Raw genomic sequence first — 22,258 nt, 5'->3', positions numbered from 1 at the left:
AAAAAAAAAAAAAAAGATGAAATCTGTGGCTTCTGTATATGGAATTGCAGTAAAGGTCCCAAAACTTGGGAAAAAGTTAAAGAAAAGTTACTATCAGAAATTGTAATCAGAAAATCACACCATTCTATTTTCTCACACCTATGTCATGGAATCCTTGTAACACCGCTAAGAACTGGCTATTTAAGTTTAAGTTTTGTAGTTATTGATCTTAAATGTGTAAAACATTGCTTGCCTATATCAAAAAATTGATTGATGTCAATGTCTTTTCTTGGTACCTTGGTCAATAACATTTCCACAGACAAATTTGAAGTTACTCGGTCATATCTGAATTAAAATTAATTTCAGCTTTAAACTAAGAATCTACCCCTCTCTCTTACTTCTGTCCCTTCTACTCTTATTTTCTTTCTTTTCTTTTGAGACAGGGTCTGGCTCTGGTGCCCAGGCTGGAGTACAATGGCGCAATCTTAGCACACTGCAACCTCTGCCTCTTGGGCTCAAACCATCCTTCCATGTCAGCCTCCCGAGTAGCTGGGACTACAGGCGTGCACCACCACATGCAGCTAATTTTTGTGTCTTTGGTAGAGATGAGGTTTTGCTACGTCACCTAGGATGGTGTTGAGCTCCTGGGCTCAAGCAGTTCTTCCATCTCAGCCTCCCAAAGTGCTGGGATTACAGACGTGAGCCACCATACCTGACTTCTTCCCTTTTACTCTTCCTCAAGTTCCTGAGGGAGACTGACATATCACGAGGCATCATCAATACGTATGGGTTTGCATACTCTTTTCTGTCCTTGCTGGCCTCTACTGAGTAACTGCTTGGCTGTTGGCCTTTTGGTACCATGGGCCAGCATCTACTTATGTTAGTTCCACTTACTTAGCCTCTGGACTTCATACACTGGATCCACTGCCATGTACTTGCTGTAATTTCTAATTGCAAGAACCATGTATTCCTTACCCTTCAAATTCCAGTCTTCTTTAGGTCTTGCAACTTAATCTTAGCCACTTTTGCACCCCTCTCATGACAGAAGCTTTAATAACTTTTCACATGCTTTGCCACAATATACTGGAATGTTTAGTATTCAAAATGTCTTCAGACAAATCTTCCCATCTGCCTTTCTTAGCCTTCGTTTTTGATACTCAATACTCAGATACCTGAATCACAGCCCGTCCAAACTCTTTCCTGCCCAGTAGCCAGTGCCTTCCTTATTTGTTTGTATGGGAAAACATCTATTATATTCTCTTGCATTCTTGTGTACTCTATGTTTTTAGTTGTACAGTCTTTATATAAAAGAATACGGTTATATCCTCTTGCATTCTTGTCTACTCTATGGTTTTTATCATGTAAATTTTATACAATGATGCTCCTAAAATGATAAGGCAGCTTTGCATTTACTGATACAATCAGTTGATGAGATATGTTACATGAAAAAAGCAAGGTATAGAACAGTATGCATAACCTGCGTCATTTGTGGAAATGTATGTGTAGTATGGCAATGCATTGAACATCTCTGGAAGGACATATGAAAGTGCTAATGGGGGTTGCCTCTAGGGAGTGAAAAAAACAGATGGCTAGGGGACAAGACTAGGAGAGAGATGTTTTTACTCCCTTTTTATATCTTTCCATTTCTATGTCATGTGAATAACCTATTCAAAAAATAGATACAAGATAATTATAAAGCATTTGTAATTTGGCTTCTATACTCTTACGAATGTCCAGATCTCCTATTCTCAGCCACAGATAAAAAGTAGCTTTATTGGCAAAGACATCTTTTTCTTCCTTCACTGCTTCCTGACCTTCCATTCTTTCTTGTAGGACTTTACTGAAGGCTGCATAAAGCAGCCAACCTGCTCCAACAGTCTGAATTTTTCCCTTCCATTAGAAGGGAAAATACTTCAGTAGGCAGATGGTCTGAGTCCCAAAATGTAACAGATGATACTTTAGTTATTTTGCTAACTTGCCAGACTGAGATAGAAGGGTCCTTACTACCCTTCACCTGACCCTCTTGGCCAAGCCAAGGCTGTATTTTAGGTTCTGTTACTTGCAAGAATTTTTATCTGCAGACTTATCACACTGAATAGGTATTTTAATATATTATGATTACAAATGCATGAATGAATAATTTTATGTAAAGAAATAAACTACCTAAGATAGTTTTAAATGTGTTTTTAATAGAGTCTTTAAATCAATATTTAAAATTTCCCAGTTGTCCATTAATTACAGCTGTCTTTTTCCTCCTGATCTAAGGTCTAGCCAAGGTTCATACATTGCAATTAGTTGTTATATCTGCTTAATCTCCTTTTATCTTAAAAAAAAAAAATCCAGCCTTTTGTGTCATGATGTTGACATTTTTGTTAACTCACTCAAAATCATTTATTGGCCACCTATGAAATAGCAGGCATGGTGTTATGTTCTAGGTATTTGTACATAATAATCAGTAAAATGTTATAAATACTACAATAAAGGCCGTATAAAGTGAAGAATGAGCACAAAAGGGGAAGATATCTCTCCTCTCTCAAAAATTCAGGAAAGACATGTCAGTGGGGAAATGACATTTCAGCTAACTTGAAAGATAAGCAGACAAAAAAGAGAAAGCAGAGATCATCATGTGAGCAAAATACATCTATTACTTTTTATGTTTTTGAAAAGCACACAGTTTAGAAAACTGCAGTCACCTGAGAGGATATTACGATGAAACTTAAGTCAGAAGAAACACACAGGAGCAGGCCTTTAGTGCTGGGCCAGTGAATCTGGACTTCATCCTGTGTTTGAGAATTCAAAGCTTTAAGGGATAGGCAGAAAGCAAACACAAACATATGATGTGAAATGACAGACCTGTGGCAAACTGAATTGTATGAGTTCTGCCTAAAGATGTTCAAATTTGGGCTGACCAAACCATGCCAATGGGCTGAATTCCACAGATAGGACCCGGTGAGGACTTTTGAGCAGGCACTCATGACAACATAGAGAGGACCTAAAGTTGGGGATAATGGGGACAGGAGACAGTCACAGGTTGGATATAGATGCCGCAGTGTGAAGGAGGACAGACACCTCGTGCCTATCAGGTCTCTGTGATGACTGTGCTATAATCTCAAGCTCACTCTTGGCACTGGACATACATAGCATTCTGAAGGCAGAGGTGCTTCCATCCCCTTTTCTGCCATGTCTTCCTCTGGATGAAACACATTCCTCACTACCGTCTTAAATATGTGATCTAGAAAAATCTCACTTTTTTCACAAAAAGGACATTGTAAGCTGTTCCTTTCCCTTTCCCAGCTCTCTTTACTTACATGGGCCAAAGTGAGTGGCCCCCAAGTCCCCAAAGTGAGTGACCCCCCTTTGCCCCCAGGTCCTTCAAGTTTCTTACCCAGGAATTTTCATCATCTCTGAGTATGTTTTCCACATTTCTTCTCAAAGTATCATTTATTTCTGTATAAAAAGGCAAGAGCATGGAGCAGAGTTTGATGAATCTCAATAAGCTCATCTCATTTTCACATGTGCTTCAGAACACATCATACCTCCCGATTAACAACAGCACAACACACAGTCCATTCTGACCCCTCCACAGAAGACTGTCCAAGCACTGCACGGTCTTCTTCACCCCTAAGAGCAAGGACAAATGTCCTAGTACATGCCAGCGCCTAAAAGTCTTTCTTTTGTTCCTGAGAACAGTGATCACCAAACATTTTGGTCACATACTGTATACAAAAAAATAAATAAGTTTTAAAATTTATTGTCTATCCTCAGTAAAAATATATTTAAAGGTATTAGTGTTAATCTATATGAATATTACAGATAAGTACTGTTATTTCCTCCTCATATCAGCAGATCATCTTGTGCATAACCATACCTGCTGTGTATTTCCCAGGAGCTGTATAATTCCCAGGGTTCAGATTTTTTTTTCTCCTTCCCTCGTTTCTCTGTATCAATTCTACTCACCACATCTAAACACTGATTTGGATACCTCTCTCCCTTCAGAATCCTTTATTTACTTGTTGTTTATTCACAGCAACTCCTTCCATTCTGCCTAAAAACTCTAATATCTTCCATAAACTAACAGTCTTTTGGACAAGCCAGGGCTCTCAATTGAAAGTTCAAAACTCTGTGAAGCTTCCCAATACCTTCATGCCAGAAGGTAAACAAATTACTTGCCCATCCCTGGTGGGACATAAAGTTCTAGCCTTTGGGCTCTAATCTCACTGGCATTTTTGATTAGCCTGGGCCAGTTGTTTGCAAGATGTCACTTTAATTTAGCTGTTTCTGAAATTTTTTTATTGTTAAATCTAGATTAAATATTGTTGGCAAAAATACCACATTGGTGATGGTGTGCCTTCTCAAGGTATCATATCATGTAAGAGGAAATTTTTAACACAGTAGAGAAACAGACTACTATGGCTAATGGAAGGTCTAATTTGAGTCTTCAATTCTCCATGTTTTAATTTTATCGTAATTATGTAATTTCTTAGTGGTTTGGTAGTTAAGAGAGATTTGATACAGATAAATGGTGTTTTATCCAATTCATTCACTATCATTTTGGAACAACAAAAAAATTTCCCTTTTAAGTTGATGAGTTTCTAATGATTGGGGAAGTTGATAAAATCAAGTTTCTGCCTTTAAGTGAAGCTAAAAGCCAGCTGATAATAATATCTGCCTCATAGGGTTAAAGTGAGGATTACTTGAGATGTTAACAGACATAAAATATAACTACCAGTAATATGCTCCATGAAGAAGATCTATTAATACAATTAATCCCACTCAGATATTTGTTTTAAACCACACACACACACACATATATACAGCATTTACTATTGAAAATGATACTTTAGGTGATTTGTGAATGTTAATCTTTATAACACCTCTATTAGTTAGATACTGTTATTATCCTCATTTACAGATAGGAAACTGTGGCCCAGAGAAGTTAAGTAACTTTCCTAAGGTCATAAGCAAGTGAGTGGTAATATTTCCTGCTGTTTTTCTGTGAGACCCCACTTGAAAGTAAGCAGCCTGTAGAGCTACAATCTGTATTTGAGGATGATTTTCATTCAGCTTCTCCTTCCTAGATAGTTGCTTTCACCTGTCATCCTCCTCTCACCCCAATACTATTTTACCAGATAGTGATGGGTGTTTGAATGTCAATACCACAATCCATACAGGTGTGTGATCCTGTGTGTGTTTTTTGTGTGTGTGCATACATCAGGCTGCTTAAATGAGTTGCTTTTCTTCTTTGCTGCTTTCTCCATTTTAATGTAAGGTTTTTTTTTATTATTATTGTTCTCTATTTGAGGTTTTTAAGCATTAGAATTAGGCAGATCCAGATTTAAGCTGAACATTTCTAAGCCAGTGTTCTCATCTACAAAATGGTAATACTAACACCTATATCATGAGATTGAGTGAGGATAAAGTAAGTGATATTGCAAATTGTAAAGGTTATATATAGATATTTTGTATGTATTTTATACTACATTTAGATGAGTTGTCGGGATATGTTTTGGTATTTTCTCCATTTTAACTTAAAAGGTTTGGAGTTTATGGTTTTTGTTTTTAGTGGTGGTGGGGATAAGACTGGCAACCTCCTTTTGATTGGGCTATAATAGGAAGAATAAGTGCAAAGTTAGGCTATTTAATATCAAATCCCAGAGCCTCAATTACCTCATTTTAAAGTGGGAATGTTAATAGCTATCTTGTATCATGGTAGTGATCACCGTTATATCTCCAGTGCTTCCCATACTACCTGGCATAGAGCAAATGCCTAGTAAATATTGTTGAATAAATATCAAATAAATAAGATGTTGAGAGGATTACATGAGATATAAAGGATTTAGCACTGTGTCTGGTAGATAGTCGATATACAAAATTACACTACTATTTTTATCAATAATTTTTAATTTATTAAATACATTTCTTCTGATTATATTATTAAACACATTCAAATAAAGTATATAACATTTTCTTTAATTATTTCTGTTACTTAAGCATGGTATTTCTGAAAGATGAAGATACTAATACCTTGATCCTCTCTAGTTCTTTGGCAACGACTCATTGATGTTTGGAAGTGAAAAAATGCCATCAATACTATTAATGATTTTGAAAACCAGGCTTTAAATAAATGTGTGTACTCATGTTATTTCTTTTCAGAGAGAAGAGGTACTCCCCTATAGGGACGTGTAAAGGCATAGAGCATCTGGAAATTAACTGCCTCCATTACGCTGCTGAGACACACACAACGCTTGTTATGTTTTCTTCACTTCTGTCCAGAAGGTAGGCATCATGGTTTCTCTTCATAGATTCTTCATACAACTGTAGTTTTTGTCTGCAGACTTAATTTTTATATAAATATGGAACACCTCTGACATCTATAGATTAAAATCCTTTATTTCTCCAAAGTGAGGATGCTTAAACATGTCACCTCTAAAAAATATTTCTATTGGAAAATTAACACGTTTACTGTTTTTTTAAAAAAAGATAATACAGAAAAAATATAATTACCCTACCACCTTCAGGTAACTATTCTTAATGTTTTGTGATAGCTTTCTGTATTTAATTTTATGTATCTATATTATGAATAATATGTGCATTTATATAGTTACAATAATAATTACTAGACACCGTAGGGCTTAAATGGTCTTTCCCTACCCTGCTTCTTTTACTTAGCAGTTTATTGTAGCTTTTTTAAAAATTTTATTTATTTTTTTTTCTCTTTCAGCTTTTATCTTAGATTCAGGGGGTACACATACAGATTTGTTACCTGGGTATATCGCTTGATGCTGAAGTTTGTGGTATAAATGATCTCCTCACCAAGGTACTGAGCATAGTGCCTAGCAGTCAGTTTTTCAGCCCTTGCTTCCCCTTCCACGCTTTCCCCTCTAGTAGTATTGTCTATTGTTGCTATCTTTATGGCCATGAGTACCTGATGTTTAGTTCCCACTTATATGTGAGAACATGTGATGTTTGGTTTTCCCTTCCTGTGTTAATTCACTTAGGATAGTGGCCTCCAGCTGCATCCATGTTGCTGCAGAGAACATGAGTTCATTCTTTTTTTATGGCTGCGTGATACTCCATGGTGTATATGTGCCACATTTTCTTTATCCAATCCACCATTAATGGGCAGTTACATAGATTCCATGAATTTACTATTAAGAATAGTGATAGTGCTTAATATTGTGAATGCATGTGTCTTTTTGGTGGAACAATTTGTTTGCTTTTGGATATGTACCAAGTAATGTGATTACTGAGTTGAATGGTAATTCTGCTTTAAGTTCTTTAAGAAATCTCCAAACTGCTTTCCACAGTGGCTGAACTACTTTACATTCCCACCAACAGTATAGAGGTGTTCCTTCTTCTCCACAGCCTCACCAACAACTGTTGTTTTTTGACTTTTTAAAAATAGCCATTCTGACTGGTGTGAGAAGGTGTCTCATTATGGTTTTGATTTGCATTTTTCTGATAATTACTGATGATGAACACTTTTTCATATGTTTGTTGGCCTCTTGTATATCTTCTTTTGAAAAGTGTCTGTTCATGTATTTTGCCCATTTTTTAATTGGGCTGTTAGTTTTTTGCTTGTTCAATTGTTTAAGTTCCTTATAGATTCTGGATCTAAGACAATTGTTGGTTATACAGTTTGCAAATATTTTCACCAATTCTGTGGATTGTCCATTTACTCTATTGATAATTTCTTTCAGTGTGCAGAGCTATTTAGTTTAACTAGGTCCCAATTGCCCATTTTTGTTTTTGTTGCAATTGCTTTTGAGAACTTAGTCATAAATTCTTTCCTAATGCCCATGTCCAGAATATTGTTTCCTGGGTTTTCTTCTACCATTCTTATATATTGAGTTCTTACATTTAAATCTTTAATCAATTTTTACTTAATTTTTATATATGGTGAAAGGTAGTGGTCCAATTTATTTCTCCTGCATGTGGCTAGCAAGCTGTTCCATCACCATTTATTGAACAGTGTATCCTTACCCCACTGCTTAATTTTGTCAACTTCATCAAAGATTAGATGGCTGTAGGTGCATGGCTTTATTTCTGGGTTCTCTATTCTGTTCCACTGGTCTATGCACCTGTTTTTGTACCAGTAACTTGCTGTTTTGGTTACAAAACCCTTATGGTTTAGTTTGAAGTTGGGTACTGTGATTCTTCCAACTTTGTTCTTTTTGCTTAGGATTTGCTTTGGCTATTCAGTCTCTTTATTGTTTCCATATGAATTTTAGAAGAGTTTTTTTTCCAGTTCTGTGAAAAATGACATTGGTATTTTGATAGCAATAGCATTTAATTTGTAGATTACTTTTGGCAGTTTGGCCCTTTTAACAATATTGATTCTTCCAATCCATGAGCATGTAATGTTTTTTCATTTGTTTGTATCGTCTATGATTTCTGGCAGTGTTTTGTAGTTCTTCTTGTAGACATCTTTCACCTCCTTGGTTAGATATATTCCCAGGTTTGTGCATGGTGTGTGTGTGTGACTATTGTTAATCGGTTTATGTTCTTTATTTGACTCTCAGCTTGAACATTATTGATATAAAGAAATGCTATTGATTTTTATATACTGAAATGTTGCTGAAGTCATTTATCACTTGCAGGAGCCTTTTGATGGAGTCTTTAGTGTTTTCAAGGTATAGAATTATATCATCCTACTGCAACAATTTTTATGTTAGTAAATATCATCCACCTTAAATTCCAGTTAAAGGTTATAACATGAATCATGTAATCACCATCCTTTTATTAAATATTTAGAATGCTTCTCAATTTTTGTCTGTGGTAAACATGACTTTAGTGAACATCCTCTCATGTACATATGTGTACTCATGTCTGATGGCTTTTTAAGATAATTTCTAAAAGTAAGTGTTATAGAACCTTAGTACCTAAATATTTTCTCTGATGAAAGGGTTCCATGACATATAACATAAGGAAAGACTTATTCACCATCTTAGAGATGTATGTCCCAGTGTATAGTAGTACCATATACCTTGTAGAAATCAAACTTGTTTAACCATCACTATCTGGTAAAATAGAATGGGAGTCTCTGTACTTTCCACTCCATTGTTCTATGAAACTAAAACTGCTCTGAAAAATAAACTCTATTTTTTCTAAAAAAAAATAAAAAATAAAAAATAATAAAAAAAGAAGCAATGAAAAAACTTTAAAATGGGAAATTTTTTAAATGATGTTTAATAAATTTACATTTAAAATTAAGTTTAGACTTACACAAACTCAAATAACATCGGTCAACATCCCACTACACACTTTTGAAAATGCTACCTTATGATATATTCTTAAAAATGGAATTGGTAGATAAAATCGTAAATAAATGGAAAGGGTCTACCAATTTACATTTCTACCAAAGTGTTTGAGAGAATGATAATGTCACTTTCTCGATAGTTTATCAACATATGACATTAACTTTGTTTTTTACAAAATCTGATCCAAGAAAAGTATATGGCATTTTAATTTTCATTTGTGTGATTACTACTAAGAATTAGTATCTTTTTATATTTTTATTTGAATTTTTAAGTTATTTTATGAATATCCCATGCATGAGCCATGTCAAATTTTTCTTGTGGGTGTCTTGGAATTTTTTCTAGATTGATAAGAATCACAATCATATTAAGAATATTAAATCTATAAATTATGCATTTCACAATTATGTCTTTTTTTATTTTTAGTGTTTTGTGTGCTTTATTTTTGTCATATAAGGTTATTATTTTTATAAACTCAAATCTATCATCTTTTTTCATGGCTTCTGGGTTTTGATGTTTCTTTGTACCTTGGCTTTATTTTTTTTTTAAAGCTATTATTATGGAAATAATAATATTAATAAAAATATTAAGCTATTATTATGGAAAGTCAAACAGAGGAGTTGGCAGAATAATAAAATGAACCCCATATACCTCAAATCTGGCTTCATTAATTGAGAATTCATGGCTAATCTTGTTCATTTATACCTCCTGAATTATTCTGAAGCAAATCACAGGCATTATATCAGTTTCTCTGTGAATATTTCAGTGTATATACTAACTTTAGATGGAATTGTGCCTAACCTACGTTTTACATCTGCCACAGTTTGGCAGAAATCACCAACTTCCACTATTATATCAAACATCAACATTAAGCCTGAACAACATAGTGAGACCCTGTCTCTGAAAAAAAAAATCGTAACTGGGCATAGTGGTGTGTGCCTGCAATTCTAGCTATTCAGGAAGCTGAGGCAAGAGGATGGCTTGAGCCAAGGAGTTTGAGGCTGTAGTGAGCCACGGCTGCATCACTGCATTCCAGCCTGAGCAATAGAGTGAGACTTTGTCTTTAAAAAAGAAAATCAGCATTGGCTAAGATTCGTGTTATTTAATTTACTATTTTAAAATGGCCTCTATAAGAATTTAATGATTTTAATATGTCATGCCTCACCAGCCTCCCTTATGCCATACTCTCCTTCACTCCCTGCTCTAGCCTTTTAATTCCCTGAGCAATTATGCCCCTAGAAACTTCTCTATATGGCATTCTCTCTATCCAAATTGTTCTTGGCCCAAACTTCCTTACCTCCTGTGCCTACTAATCCAAAAGGCACAGTAAGACCATGCCTAGGGTCTACAAAAATGTTTAAATTTATTTTAAAATAAGAAAGAAAAGGACTTCTAGGTAAAATAAAACATTTTAATATACAATATTAACATATTCATCTTTATACCACATAAGTTACAGGATATAATTTGCATTTTATTTTTTCTGTTGCAAGGGGCCCATGATGGCAGAAATACCTAGGGCCCATAAAAATCATAATGCAGACCTTGCCTACCCTACCCTCCAATGCCACTTTAACTGGTAGAATCCTACTCATCCCTCAAATTTCAATGAAAATGCCCCTTGTTGAGGGAAGCTTTGTCTGATTCTTCCAGATTATGTGATATTCCCTGATACATGCAAGCCTATCACCTTGTACTATGGAAATAAAATAAGTAATTGTATAATTTTGTATTTAATGAAATCAGGAACTGAGTCCACCTTGTTTATCACTATACCTGCAGCACATAGCACAATGCCTTGTATGGAGTGATATTAGACCATGAAGAACTGATCATCCTTCACTGTAACTCTCTCATGTCCTTGTCCCCAGTGGTTATTCCTCCCTAATCCTTTTTGCACACAACTTTAGCCCCTATCTGTTCCTCTCCTCCCCTCTTGATAAAGTCTAGATTGCCAAAACAGTGCCTACAAATCTGCAAGGACAGTTCCTCCCTCTTGCAAGAACTAACCCTTGTTCTCTCTTTCTCAAACTAGTTGGACTTTGGCTGCTCCTCCTATACATTTCATTTTGCTTTAAATTAGAATACAACTTTGAAGCATTTTTATGTCCAGTGTTTTCAAATAAAGGTTTATATGTCCTAGCTGATTTTGCTCCACAGTGGCCATTCAATGAAGTCATACAGAATAAATTGCTGCTACATAAATTATAGGCTTAGTGTCTTGGAATAATTAAGAAATTTTTTAGAGTAGTCTTGCAAATCTAAACATACTAAGTAATCGCTAACATGACAGTGAGAAATAATCCTAATAAGAATTTAAATTTAAGTAGATTCAATTGTTTTTATTTGTGTTAACAGAAGGGGTTGCTGGCATAGACATTCCAACATTGTGAGCAATACCCACATGGTTCTGTAGTGGGTTTTTGGTCTTGCATTTGAACTTGGATTTTATGTTTTCAGGAGACTTTAGAAGTCACCAGAAAGTAATCCAGTTTTCCTGTCTTGCTCACAGTTCAGACTGGTTTGCTTTCAATGTATATAACAGCCCCTGGAATAATAATGTTTGACAAATAGTAGGGCTTCAATTATTATTTTCTGAATGAACAGAGCTAATATCATTTCAAACTAATTAGGCTCAACTAGAAACAGGAGGAAGGAGGAGTAGCTTAAAAAACATCCAAGCCCTATATTATTTTTGGTTTATTTTGTTATTATATTTAATTTATTCCAAAAATGAAATAGAAATCATTAGATTCTATGTTTTATCAAGGAAAATAGGAGAATAGACTTCAAAGGGTTAAAAAAAGGTGTCAGTAGTTAAAAAACACTACTCTAAATTCTAGGTTTCTATAAGTGGGGTACATTTTAGTCCAATTTTCTGATCCTAGATTTACCAATTGCTATTTATTCTCCTTCAGTCTCTTATTGATTCAGTTTCTCATTTGTAAAATGGGGGTAATGGATAATGATGCAGTTATGAATTAATATATCAGTCAGAATAGTGTTGGCATACAGTAAACCCTATTTAAAGCCTATTCTCCTTCATATTATCAGACCGTTACTACTGCACTGCTATTTTTATTACTATCATCATCATCATTATTCTATAAGTTGGGTGAGATAAGTAAATGTTTTGGTTTGCTAAATTCCCTCCCTTTACTGTTTATTATGTAAATATGTTATTTAAAAGTGGGGGTCATTCACATAACTTAAGTGACAACATTTTCATGATGGAGAAGAAAACAGCATTAATATAAACACAGCAAGAAACTGAGGTTCTTGTAAATAAAAATATATACTTAGCTATGAATTCAATACTTCAGGGTTTTCAAAATATCCACACTAACAGGTTTATAATTTTACATGATTAGATCTGGCTAAAAGAATGTTTTTGGCAATATACAGTAAGTCTGAATTCTCTGAAATACAATTTGCCATGAAAATCTAATAAAAATGAGAGAGAAAATTTATTCTCTTAAATCTTATCTTGCTTCCCTTGAATAGACACTTAACATAGTAGAACACAATTTTCAATAGTAATTTTAGGATTACAATTTTCACATGTAATTCCTTCTGCAGGAAAATAAAAATATAAACCAAGAACAGTAAAAGTAACATAAGGTAACAGTAAAAGCCCACCAAGGCTTTTGTTTGGGTAAACACTTATCTTAACACTAGAGCTTCAGAATACTGAGAAGACCCTTGGGATAAAGTGACAGGCACAAGTTTGATTCTATCTGGTATTTCAGACAATGCCCTCGAAAGCTAAGGACCATTTTTTGAGGATAAATGACTAGCTAGGAGCACCAATGTCCTCAGGCCTTGCTTGGGGCCTATACTCTCACCTAATCATTATTCACTATCCTCCAGAAAAGCCTCAAGCCAAAATTGCGGTTGCTATTTAGAACTAAACTTGCAAATTCATTTTTGAACATCTTTTCTTCTGCCCTCATGTCTTCATTTTTGTTTAATTCATGTTCACCATTACATAGCAGCTGCACTAAGCATTAAAACCTAGAGCAACAGTCAATGTGTTCTGAGTGCTGGCTTTCTTTACTCATTTATAAAAAGATATTCTAATAACAGAAATGCCTAAGGATGACATTGCATAATTCATGCAACTGGATTTATAGTCACTAAAGGGGATAAGAAATGCAGTGATAGTGGACAATAGTTCAGTAAGCTCAGAATTTTGCAATATGGTTTTTATAAGCCAGCTTTTACTTGAAAAATCAAAATAATTTTTATAAGCCCAAAAATAAATTTAGTATGCAATGGTCTCAGAAAGCCAGGGGATAAGCTAGAGTCAAATCAGGCTACCAATTTCCTTTATGAGACCTTTCAGTTTTTCTTACCTGGAATGTAAAATATATTACTTCTTAGCATCTATCTTGCTAAAACTTCCCATTTTCGCTTAATTTCTAGGATTGACCAATGCAGTCCTTTCCCTATTCTTCCAGTAACTCTGTCTGCTTCAGTTGATAGTGAGATACAGTTTCTTACTGATTATCATATTTAAGAGTCTCTTCTATTTCTTTTTATATGCAACACCAATTCTTATTTTAGTTGAGGTTAACTTTATTTTTGTTTCTTTCCTCATTGAATAAGAACCACAACTGAAAATATTGTGAACTCTTTCTGGCATTAGTTATTATGCAGTATTTTCCAATTTCCTATGATGAGCTATTACATTCAATACCAAACCTTAACAGAAGACCTTAAAGTATTGCCTTCTTTTAGTTTTTAATACCTTAAAAACTAATCAGATATTAACCACATATAGTAACACGTGAAATTTTGTATTTGATATAATCCAAGGACCTTTTTTCATTTCATATATGCAGTTTAATATTTTTTACAATTCAGAGTTGTGCAGCCGTCATCACAGTTAATTTCAGAGCATTTTCATCACTCCAAAAATAAACCCTATAAACATTAGCAGTCACTCTTTCCACAAATCCCTCAGTCCCAGGCAACCACTAATCTACTGCCTCTGTGTATTTGCCCACTCTAGATATTTCAGATAAATGTGATCATAAAATATGTGGCCTTTTGTGACTGGCTTGTTTTACTTAATATAATGATTTTAAGGTTCATCCATACTGTAGCATTAATCAGTATATCATCTCTTTTTATTACCAAATAATACTCCATTGTATGTACATACCACATTTTATTTATCCATTCATCAGCTGATGGACATTTGGTTGTTTCCACTTTTTGGCTACCGTTAGTAATGCTGCACACACCAGTGTACAAGTTTTAGTGTAGATATGTATTTTTATTTCTCTGTGAGTAGAACTGCTGAGTCATCAATCTGGTAAGTTATTAAGGAATAAGGGTGTAAGAATAGACAAAAGATAAATATTCCTGATTTCTGAAATCCTTTCAAGTAAAAGCACCTGGACCCTAATCTCACACTTGCTGCCAATACGTGTTTTCCTTCTCAATGAGGAGTGCCTCCCAAGGTTCTGCTAGCTAAGAACTGGGGCCTTTATCACTACTTCCCACTACCCTTCATGTCAGATAACAGATGACCCATGGCATTGAAGTCTAAAAGTATAACCTCTAACTCTTGGTTCTACAACCTATGTGTTTAGTGTAGAGATCCTATCTTCCCTGTGTACCCTGTCTGCCTTCCTTTTGAAGCTGTCATTAGGTACTGGCCAGTTTGCTATACATAGAAATGATAGGAGCTTGAATAAAACTTTTAGAGTCAAACCCTTATGAGTGGGGCCTTGAAAAGATTTGTGTATCTTTGCTTGACTAGTTCTCAGTTTTCTTTCTCTTACAAAGCACAGGAAAGCTCTGTACAAAAAGTAGTTTTGATATCAAAGTAGCCTGATAAAGCCATCTCGCTCTCCGTGTATCTCTCATTCTTTGCTTGAATGCCTGAATTACCATCACCCCATCTCCTTGCCACCAATGGAGAACAATTCATATTCTTATAATATGTATGAGCTTTTTTTCCAAATTAAACTTTTTATTTTGAAAGAATTATACATTCACATGCAGTTGCAGGAAATAATACAGACATCTGGTATACCCTTTACTCAATTTCCCCCAATGGTAACATCTGTCAAATTATAGTACAATATAACAACCAAGTTACTGACATTGAAACAGTCAAGATACCGAACATTTCCATCACCACAAGGATCCCTCATGTTGTTCTTTTATAGCACACCCATTTCCCTTCCCTGGGTGGTGAGGGCCACCTGTTTCTTAACCCCTCACACTCACTAATCTATTCTTCACTCCTATAATGTTGTCATTTGAAGAATATTTTATAAGTAGAATCACATGGTATGTAGACTTTTGGGATTGACAGTTTTCATTCAGCATAATTTTCTGGAGATTCATGCACAGTACTGAATGTATCAGTAGTTTGTTCCTTTTTATTGCTTGGTAGTACAGGCTGAGTGTCCCTCATACAGAATGCTTGGAACCAAAAGTGTTTCAGATTTCAGATTGTTGGAAGTTTTGGAATATTTGCACTATTAAACCCCACAGAAAACCTTAATAAGGCATTACCTTCTTTTGAAATGGCATCTTAAAAACTAATCAGATGTTGATGACATATAATAACATGTAAAATTTTATATTCTATCTACCTAGTTTTTGAAAAATCAAAACTGTTATGTTTCTAGAGAAAGCAAATATAAAATTTTACTCAAAAGACTTTCAAAATTCCATGATGGTATCCACAATTTAGTATGATACCTTCTGAGGGCAGAGAAATGAAATTTATATAATAATGTAGAGAAGAGCTATAGTTTCCAATAAAATATTACTTTATTAAAAACAGAAACTGGGGGGGTTTGTGTATATTAAAGGTTCCTTTTAACACATGGGAGATAAACAACACTTTTTTTTTGTCACAAGTATTTAGTATAATTAAATTCTTATGAAGGCCATTTTTGAGATTCTGACCTTTATCTTAAGAGTGATGAAAAACCTCTGAAGGGTATATATGTGACCAGATGCATGTCTTTAAATCAGATTAAAACATGCACACGGTTAAATTAAATGGTCCTTTGGCCCACATTTTCCCATGCAAGCCTCACTTCCCTTTCCACATTTCTTTGATATATATCTGTATTTTTTCAGGTAAAAAGTAGTTTGCTTCCACCTCAATTTTTTTTTTTTTTTTAATGGAGTTTCACTCTTGTTGCCCAGACTGGAGTGTAATGGTATAATCTCCCCTCACCACAACCTCCACCTCCCAGCTTCAAGCAATTCTCCTGCCTCAGCCTCCCAAGTAGCTGGGATTACCATGCACTACCACTCCCAGCTATTTCTGTTTTTAGTAGAGACGGGGTTTCTCCGTGTATGTCAGGCTGGTCTCAAACTCCCAACCTCAGTTGATCTGCCTGCCTTGGCCTTCCAAAGTGCTGGGATTACAGGCGTGAGCCACCATGCCCAGCCTCAAAATTTTTATTAATCATTTTTTCGACGTCATATATTAATACAAATACAAACACATAAAGGAGGTATTATACACTCACTCGCTCTACCCTGTCTCCAACTTTTCTGTCTCTGTCATTCAGCATTTAGTTTGTTGTTGTTGTTTTGAGACATAGCCTCGCTCTATCGCCCAGGTGGGAGTGTAGTAGCATGATTGTGGCTTATTGCAACCTCTGCCTCCCAAGCTCAATTGATCCTCCCACTTCAGTCTCCCAAATACCTGAGACTACAGGTATGTGCCAGCAGGAGCGGCTACTTTTTGTATTTTTTGTAGAGCTGGGGTTTCACCATGTTGCCCAGGCTGGCCTCAAACTCCTAACTGTAAATGATCTGTCCACCTCAGCTTCCTAGAGTTCTAGAGTTACAGGTGTGAGCTACCGTGCCCATCCTCCATTTAGTTTTATCTCTATTTTTAGTTTCTTTGTTGTAACTGTAATATCTTTCTTTTTTTGTCCCATTCACTATAGATAGTGCTTTGTGATTGTCCTCATCATATGAGGATATTAGTATACCCACCTTCTCCTTAAACTTTTCTTCTTTCACAATTTCATTATCAGGTGTTTCAGTTTTGTATTTCTAAAATTAATGCCAGTTACTTCTTTAAAAATTGTTTTTTGTTTTACTTTAAGTTCTGGAATACATATGCAGAATGTGCAGGTTTGTTACATAGGTATATATGTGCCATGGTGGTTTGCTGCACCTATAAACCTGTTATCTAGGTTTTAAGCCCTCATGTGTTAGGTATCTGTCCTAATGTCCTTCCTTCCCTTGTCCCCCCATTCCCCCAACATGCCCTGGTATGTGATGTTCTCCTCCCTGTGTCCATGTGTTCTCATTGTTCAACTCCTACTTATGAGTAAGAACATGTGGTATTTGGTTTTCTGTTCCTGTGTTAGTTTGCTGAGAACGATGGTTTCCAGCTTCATCCATGTCCCTGCAAAGGACATGAACTCATTCCTTTTTATAGCTGCATAGTATTCCATGGTGTATATGTGCCACATTTTCTTTATCCAGTCTATCATTAATGGGCATTTGGGTTGGTTCCAAGTCTTTGCTATTGTGAACAGTGCTGCACTAAACATACATGTGCATGTGTCTTTAGAGTAGAATGATTTATAATCCTTTGAGTATATACCCAGTAGTGGGATTGCTGGGTAAAATGGTAGTTCTGGTTCTAGATCCTTGAGGAATCACCACAGTGTCTTCCACAATGGTTGAACTAATTTTTACACTTCCACCAACAGTTTAAAAGCATTACTATTTGTCCACATCATATCCAGCATCTGTTGTTTCCTGACTTTTTAATGATCACCATTCTAACTGGCATGAAATGGTATCTCACTGTGGTTTTGATTTGCATTTCTCTAATGACCAATGATGGTAAGCTTTTTTTCATATGTTTGTTGGCTGCATAAATGTCTTCTTTTGAGAAGTGTCTGTTCATATCCTTTGCCCACTTTTTCATGGGGTTGTTTGTGTTTTTCTTGTAAATTTGTTTAAGTTCCTTATAGATTCTAGATATTAGACCTTTGTCAGATGGGTAGATTGCAAAAATTTTCTCCCATTCTGTAGGTTGCCTCTTCACTCTACTGATAGTTTCTTTTGCTATGCAGAAGCTCTTTAATTTGATTCCATTTGTCAATTTTTGCTTCTGTTGCAATTGCTTTTGGTGTTTTAGTCATGAAGTCTTTGCCCATGCCTATGTCCTGAATGGTATTGCCCATGTTTTCTTCTAGGGTTTCTATGGTTTTAGGTCTTATATTTAAGTCTTAAATCCATCTTGAGTTAATTTTTATATAAGGTGTAAGGAAGGAGTCCAATTTCTGTTTTCTGCATATGGCTAGCCAGTTTTACTAGCACCATTTATTAAATAGGGAATCCTTTCCGCATTGCTTGTTTTAGCCACTTTGTCAAAGATCAGATGGTTGTAGATTTGTGATGTTGTTTCTGAGGTCTCTGTTCTGTTCTATTTGTCTAATATCTGTTTTGGTACCGGTACCAAGCTGTTTTTGTTACTGTAGCCTTGTAATGTAGTTTGAAGCCAGCTAGCATGATGCCTTCAGCTTTGTTGTTTTTGCTAAGTGTTGCCTTGGCTATACGGGCTCTTTTTTGGTTTCGTCTGAAATGTGAAGTAGTTTTTCTAATTCTGTGAAGAAAGTCAATGGTAGCTTGATGGGAATAACATTGAATCTATAAATTACTTTGGGCGGTATGGCCATTTTTATGATATTGATTCTTCTTATCTATGAGCATGGAATGTTTTTCCATTTGTGTCCTCTCTCACTTCCTTGAGCAGTGGTTTGTAGTTTTTCTTGAAGAGGTTCTTAACATCCCTTACAAGTTGTATTCCTAAGTATTTAATTCTCTTTGTAGTAATTGTGAATGGGAGTTCATTCATGATTTGGCTGTTTGTCTATTTTTATTATTTTACAACCATACTTAACCATTTACATTATTGTGTGAAAAAAAACTTTTGCATTTTCTGTTCCCTCTAACTGTAACATAAATTCACTGAGATGACTACTTCATCCCTCCTTTTCTTAAATTCTTGATCATAATGGCAGCTGCTCAACAGGGCCTCCCCCATGCCATACTTATTTTAAATAGCAACTCCCCATACCTGTAATTTTTGCTCGGCTTTCCTAATTTTTTTTTCAGAGCTCATCTTGTTAATACAAATTATATATGTTATTTTACTCAATTTTTAAAACTACTGTCACTCTTCCCCACTGTGCTGTAAGCTTCAGGAAGGCAGACAATCTATTCTAATTTAATTCATTTTTTAATTCATTACTTTCTCCATCATTACTGTATTCTTAGTAGCTAAAACAATGCTATATGCCTAACTGACACTAAATAAGTATTAGCTTAATTAATGGTTAATGATAGTGCCAAGTAGTCTTCTTTGGTTATATTTTCTTAAGCAATTTTTTAGTTTTCTTAAATTTCCTTTTGCTTTTCTCGTATTATTTTTCTTTATCATATTCCCAGTTCTTTCTGACTCTGTATTTTATAAAACATTCTGGTGTCTCTCTTTCCTTCCCCCCACTCCATTCCCCCTACCACCACCACTTTTCCTTGGGAATTGCTCTTCCAGAGTCTTGACATCCTCTGGCTACACAACTGTCATCCTGGGACTCCCCTTTCCTGATCCGGATGGTGCTACTTCAATCCACATTTTTTCTTTCTTTTTCTTTCTTTCTTTCTTTTTTTTAAATCTGCTGTGATGAAGCATATCCCTTAGCAACTCCTAAGAGCAAGTATATGAATAATCAATTTTTTTTAATTTTTATGTTTGAAATTTTTCTTATTTTATTCTTACAGATTATCCAGGTTCTAACATTAGAAGATGCAGGGCCTGATGGGTGGGGGAAAAGGAGAGAAGTAGTGGATGTATGCATCCACATTAGAAAAGGAGAATTTAAAAGGTGCTATTTTTGGCCACCTGCTCTACATGAGACACTATTTAAAAACTGACATTTTGTACCACTTTTACTGTTTTTATAATAGTCTTAACAATTCATCATGTTAAAAGTTGTAGAAAAGACACTCGTTTTAAAGACTATGGTGAGGAGAAGCAATTACTATCCATTTTAATTGCTTGCCATCTTAATTCTAGTTTGTCTAGGATTCTAGGCTACAAATCTTCTCTGTGTACTTGGAAGGTGATGCTCCACTGTCTTCAAAAATTCATTTTTGTTTTTTATAGGTCATCTGCTTTTTTATTCTGGCTTTTAGGGTTTACTTTTGTTTTTTTTCTTGGTATTTTGCAGTTCCTGATATGTCTAGGTGTAGGCCTTTTAAAATTCGTGTTGTACTTGAATTTTAAGTGGGTACTTTCTTCTGAGGAGTTGTATCCTTCATATATAAAAAATTATCTTGTATCATTTTCTTAGTGATTCTTCCCCCACCCACCTTTTTTGTCTTGTTCTTTCCTTCTGTAACTTTTATTCTATGATGGTCCACATGGGCTGACCATTTAAAATCTCTTCCTTTGCATGATACTTGGTTTCCTTTTTAACTTACCAGCAAAGCTCTCAACTCTTAATACAAAAACTGATGGAAAGGTTGAAGTATAAAATTATGTTTTTATTTCCTAAAAGTCTCTCATATTCTCTGTGGTCTCTGTGTGTCATTGTTCATTATACAAATATTCAGCAAATCTCCCCATTTTCAGACCTGTTTCTCCCTTTTCCTCTTAACAGGCATCTCAGAGCCCCTGAACTTCCCTGTGGTTCTACAGATCACTGGGTCCTGTCTACTCTAGGCTGAGGTTTCCTGTGCCGACTTCAGCACTTCTAATCTATTTTCCTGCTCACATTAATATATTTAAATCTCACATCTGGTAATGGCCTATCCGCCACCAATTGTGGTATTATTTATTTTTATTCCTGTATTGTTGTTTTATTGGGTCTTTAAAAACGTAAAAACATGCGTGGTCTACCTGGTATCTTTAACTAGGAGTCATTGAAAGTTTGTAGGCAAAAAGATGGCCCAAGCAAATGCAATTTTACAAAGATCACGCTTGATAAAGTTTGAGTTATAGCAGCATAAACTAGCAGATGAGGTTACTTTGCATGTAATTATATGTTGCTTATAACACAGCCCAAGATACAGATAACAGGGCTATTTATAGAGATAATATAGGAAGGATATAACTAATGTATTCTTACATATAAAGAAATAAGCAGATTAATAGTTAAAGGAAGGCCACCACCTAGGAATAAGTTAAATACAATACTTTCTCCAATTAAGGAACAAAATAGGCTGGGTGCAGTGGCTCACACCTATAATCCCAGCACTTTGGGAGGCTGAGGCAAGTGGATCACCTGGACTGCAGAGTTCAAGACCAGCCTTGCCAACAGGTAAAACCCCCACAAAAAATACAAAACAAATAGCTGGGTGTGATGGTGCACAGACCACTGGGTGGTATGGTCTCAGCAACTCAGGAGGCTGAGGTGAGCAGGTGGGTTTAAGGTGGGGGTTGGGGGTGGGTGGATGACGGTTGCAGTGAGCAGCACACCACTGCACTCCAGCCTGGGTGGCAAGAGTGAGACCCTGTCTTAAAAAAAATAAAAAGGCAAAATATAACTTATTCTCCAGGGCAAAACTGAAGTGACTATCTGCAGAAATAATCTAATCTCTACCTACTCTACCAGTGCTTTCTATCACTTGATTTCAACCCATCTCTTATCCTGGAATATAAATGTTATTTTGTAGAGAGTAAGTTAGCCTTATACCAGTCTTGGACTTCTAGGAATTTATAGTCTTTCAACTGGGTGTGGTGGCTCATGCCTGTAATCCCAGCACTTTTAAAGGCTGAGGCAGGTGGATCACTTGAGGTCAGGAGTTTGAGACAAGCCTGGCCAATGTGATGAAACCCCATCTCTACTAAAAATACAAAAAGTAGCTCAGCTTCGTGGCCTCCCCCTTGCCTGTAGTCCCAACTACTTGGGAGGCTGAGGCACCAGAATCGCTTGAACCCAAGAGGAGGAGGTTGCAGTGAGCCAACATCATACCACTGCACTCCAGCCTTGATGGCATAGTAAAGATGT

At 35.6% G+C, this 22,258-nt stretch overlaps 1 protein-coding gene across 5 annotated transcripts in view; it reads left to right on the top strand.

Annotated features, from left to right (window-relative positions):
• The window catches only part of MBD5 (methyl-CpG binding domain protein 5), a 486,298-nt gene that overhangs the window by 324,844 nt on the left and 139,196 nt on the right, over positions 1 to 22,258 (top strand). For all 5 annotated transcript variants that reach the window (XM_017523149.2, XM_017523152.2, XM_037736599.1 and 2 more), the window contains one exon: positions 6,133 to 6,255. The gene's annotated coding sequence lies outside the window, so the exon portion shown is untranslated. The remainder of the gene's footprint in view (positions 1 to 6,132; positions 6,256 to 22,258) is intronic.

Source organism: Cebus imitator, unplaced genomic scaffold, assembly GCF_001604975.1.
Source record: "Cebus imitator isolate Cc_AM_T3 unplaced genomic scaffold, Cebus_imitator-1.0 Scaffold27, whole genome shotgun sequence".
NCBI classification, from domain to species: domain Eukaryota; kingdom Metazoa; phylum Chordata; class Mammalia; order Primates; family Cebidae; genus Cebus; species Cebus imitator.
This window is presented reverse-complemented; position numbering and strand designations above follow the sequence as displayed.